The 4,471-nt window shown below is 48.4% G+C and overlaps 1 pseudogene; it reads left to right on the top strand.

The window, feature by feature from the left end:
• Nucleotides 1-247: 247 nt before the first annotated feature.
• LOC103238168 (insulin-like growth factor 2 mRNA-binding protein 2 pseudogene) lies at nucleotides 248-2,307 on the top strand (annotated as a pseudogene).
• The last annotated feature ends 2,164 nt before the right edge of the window (nucleotides 2,308-4,471 follow it).

A 4,471-nucleotide genomic window follows, 5' to 3' on the forward strand; every position in this document is an offset into this window, starting at 1 on the left:
ACTTAAGCGTCATCTGATTTTGCAGCCATAAAACATGTAGATGACTTAACGTCTCTGTGACTTTGTTTCCTCATTTGTAAAATGGACATACCTCATTCAATTCTTGTAAAGATTAAAGTAGAAAACACATTTAAAGTGCTTCGAGCGGGGAGCCAGGCTGAGGGTGGGGATGGGTGGCGGGAGGGCGGAGGGCGGGGAGGCGGGGAGGCGGGGCGGAGGAGGAGGAGGAGAGACCAGGGCAGCGGAGGGGGCGAGGAGCGCCGGGTACCGGGCCGGGGGAGCCGCGGGCTCTGGGGGAAGAAACGGATGATGAAGAAGCTTTTCATCGGGAACCCGAGCCCCGCCGTCACTGCTGACGACCTTCTGCAGCTCTTTGGGGACAGGAAGCTGCCCCTGGCGGGACAGGTCCTGCTCAAGTCCGGCTACGCCTTCGTAGACTACCCGGACCAGACCTGGGCCATCTGCGCCATCGAGACTCTGTCGGCTCAAGTGTAATTGCATGGGAAAATCATGGAAGTTGATTATTCAGTCTCTAAAAAGCTAAGGAGCAGGAACATTCAGATTCGAAATATCCCTCCTCTCCTGAAGTGGGAGGTGTTGGATGGACTTTTGGCTCAATATGGGACGGTGGAGAATGTGGAACAAGTCAACACAGACACAGAAACTGCCGTTGTCAACGTCACATTGGCAACAAGAGAAGAAGCAAAAATAGCCATGGAGAAGCTAAGCAGGCATCAGTCTGAGAACTACTCCTTCAAGATTTCCTACATCCCGGATGAAGAGATGAGCTCCCCTTCGCCCCCTCAGCGAGTCAAGCCTGGGGACCTCTCTTCCTGGGAGCAAGGCCACGCCCCTGGGGGCTCTTCTCCGGCCAGACAGATCGATTTCCCGCTGCGGATCCTGGTCCCCACCCAGTTTGTTGGTGGCATCATCGGAAAGGAGGGCTTGACCATAAAGAACATCACTAAGCAGACCCAGTCCCAGGTAGACATCTATAGAAAAGAGAACTCTGGAGCTGCAGAGAAGCCTGTCACCATCCATGCCACCCCAGAGGAGACTTCTGAAGCATGCCGTGTGATTCTTGAAATAATGCAGAAAGAGGCAGATGAGGCCAAACTAGCTGAAGAAAATCTCGGCCCACAATGGCTTGATTGGAAGACTGATTGGAAAAGAAGGCTGAAATTGGAAGAAAAAGGAACATGAAACAGGGACCAAGATAACAATCTCATCTTTGCAGGATTTGAGCATATACAACCCGGAACCGTCACTGTGAAGGGCACATTTGAGGCCTGTGCCAGTGCTGAGATAGAGATTATGAAGAACTTGCGTGAGACCTTCGAAAATGATATGCTGGCTGTTAATACCCACTCCGGATACTTCTCCACCTGTACCCTCGTCACTAGTTTGGCCCGTTCCCGCATCATCACTCTTATCCAGAGCAGGAGATTGTGAATCTCTTCATCCCAACCCAAAGTGCGGGCACCATCATCGAGAAGAAAGGGGCACACATCAAACAGCTGGCGAGATTCGCTGGAGCCTCCATCAAGATCGCCCCTGTGGAAGGCCCAGACGTCAGCGAAAGGATCGTCATCATCACCGGGCCACCGGAAGCCCAGTTCAGGGCCAGGGATGGATCTTTGGGAAAGTGAAAGAAGAAAACTTTTTTAACCCCAAGGAAGAAGTGAAGCTGGAAGCCCATGTCAGAGTGCCCTCTTCCACAGCTGGCCGGGTGATTGGCAAAGGTGGCAAGACCGTGAGTGAACTGCAGAACTTAACCAGTGCAGAAGTCACCTTGCCTCCTGACCAAACGCCAGATGAAAATGAGGAAGTGATCATCAGAATTATCGGGCACTTCTGTGCCAGACTGCACAGCGCAAGATCAGGGGAACTGTACAACAGGTGAAGCAGCGGGAGCAGAAATACCCTCAGGGAGTTGCCTCACAGCGCAGCAAGTGAGGCTCCCACAGGCACCAGCAAAACAACGGATGAATGGAGCCCTTCCAACACCTGACAGAATGGGACCAAACACAGCCAGCCAGATCAAGAGCAAACCAAAGACCATCTGAGGAATGAGAAGTCTGCGGAGGCGGCCAGGGACTCTGCAGAGGCCCTGACAATCCCAGGGGCCGAGGAGGGGTGGGGAAGGTCCGTCAGGTTTGCCAGAACCACCGAGCCGCCTCCCGCCCCGCAGGGCTTCTGCAGGCTTCACCATCCACTTCACCATCCACTCGGATCTCTCCTTAACTCCCACGACGCTATCCCTTTTAGTTGAACTAACAAAGGTGAACGTGTTCAAAGCCAAGCAAAATGCACGCCCTTTTTTTGTGGCAAATAGTCTCTGTACATGTGTATACATATTAGAAGGGGAAGATGTTAAGACATGTGTCCTCCGGGTTACACAGGGTGCCTGCAGTGGTCATATATTTTAGAACTAATATATCAAATAACTCAACTAACTCCAACTTCTAGTCATTTATTACTTATTTTATTTTATTTTATTTTTTTTGAGACGGAGACTCGCTCTGTCGCCCGGGCTGGAGTGCAGTGGCCGGATCTCAGCTCACTGCAAACTCCACCTCCCGGGTTTATGCTGCCTCAGCCTCCCGAGTAGCTGGGACTACAGGCGCCCGCCTAGTTTTTTGTATTTTTTTTTAGTAGAGACGGGGTTTCACCGTGTTAGCCAGGATGGTCTCCATCTCCTGACCTCGTGATCCGCCCGTCTCGGCCTCCCAAAGTGCTGGGATTACAGGCTTGAGCCACCGCGCCGGGCCCATTTATTACTTTTTTTTTCTTTTTAAAGACAAAGCAGGCTTTTCTAGACTTTAAAGAATAAAGTCTTTGGAAAGTCTTACGGTGTAAAGAGCTTCGAGGCCACTCACACAAAATTCACCCAGAGGGAAATCTTGTCGAAAGGACACTCACAGCAGTTCTGGATCACCTGTGTACATCAACAGAAGGGATACCACCGTCTCCTTGAAGGGGAATCTCTGTCACTCCTCCTGAGTGTCTAGCTCATACACCCATTTCTCACAGGGTTATTTTGTTTTTTGTTTGTTTGTTTGTTTGTTTTTTAAACGGAGTCTCGCTCTGTCTCCCAGGCTGGAGTGCAGTGGCGCAATCTCGGCTCACTACAAGCTCCGCCTTCTGGGTTCACGCCATTCTCCTGCCTCAGCCTCCCTAGTAGCAGGGACTACAGGCGCCGCCACCATGCCCGGCTTTTTTTCTTTCTTTCTTTCTTTTTTTTTTTTTTTTTTTTTTTTTTTTGTATTTTTAGTAGAGACAGGGTTTCACCGTGTTAGCCAGGATGCTCTCGATCTCCGGACCTCATGATCCCCCTGCCTCGGCCTCCCAAAGTGCTGGGATTACAGGCGTGCTTCACAGGTTTTAAACTGGTTTTTTGTATACTGCTATATAATTCTCTGTCTCTCTCTGTTTATCCCTCCCCTCTCCTTCTTCTCCATCTCCATTCTTTAGAACTCCCTTATCCCTCAATCTCAATCCCATATCTATGCACCCCCCTCACCCCCCCAACCAACCCCAACACACCCCCTGCCAGGCAAAGCAGTGCTCTGAGTATCATATCACACAAAAGGAACAAAACCAAAACGCACAAACGAGCCTCAACTTACACTTGGTTACTCAAAAGAACAAGAGTCAATGGTACTTGTCCTAGCGTTTTGAAAGAGGAAAACAGGAACCCATCAAACCAACCAATTAACCAAACAAAGAAAAAATTCCACAATGAAAGAATGTATTTTGTCTTTTGCATTTTGGTGTATAAACCATCAATATTCAGCAAAATGATTTCTTTCTTTAAAAAAAACATGGAGGAAAGTAGAAATTTATACAAGGTTGTTGGCCCAGGGCATTAAATTTACAGATTTTTTTTTTTATTATTATACTTTAAGTTCTAGGGTACATGTGCACAACGTGCAGGTTTGTTACATATGTATACATGTGCCATGTTGGTGTGCTGCACCCATTAACTCGTCATTTACAGTAGGTATATCTCCTAATGCTATCCCTCCCCACTCCCTCCACCTCACAACAGGCCCCGGTGTGTGATGTTCCCCTTCCTGTGACCAAGTGTTCTCATTGTTCAATTCCCACCTATGAGTGAGAACATGCAGTGTTTGGTTTTCTGTGCTTGCGATAGTTTGCTGAGAATGATGGTTTCCAGCTTCATCCATGTCCCTACAAAGGACATGAATTCATCCTTTTTTATGGCTGCATAGTATTCCATGGTGTGTATGTGCCACACTTTCTTGTGTACATGCCACATTTCTCCATCAATGATGGACATTTGGGTTGGTTCCAAGTCATTGCTATTGTGAATAGTGCTGCAATAAACTGGATCCCTTCCTTACACTTTACACAAAAATAAATTCAAGATTGATCAAAGACTTAAATGTTAGACCTAAAACCATAAAAACCCTAGAAGAAAACCTAGGCAATACCATTCAGGACATAG

The sequence above is a fragment of the Chlorocebus sabaeus genome, chromosome 11, assembly GCF_047675955.1.
Source record: "Chlorocebus sabaeus isolate Y175 chromosome 11, mChlSab1.0.hap1, whole genome shotgun sequence".
Lineage (NCBI taxonomy): Eukaryota > Metazoa > Chordata > Mammalia > Primates > Cercopithecidae > Chlorocebus > Chlorocebus sabaeus.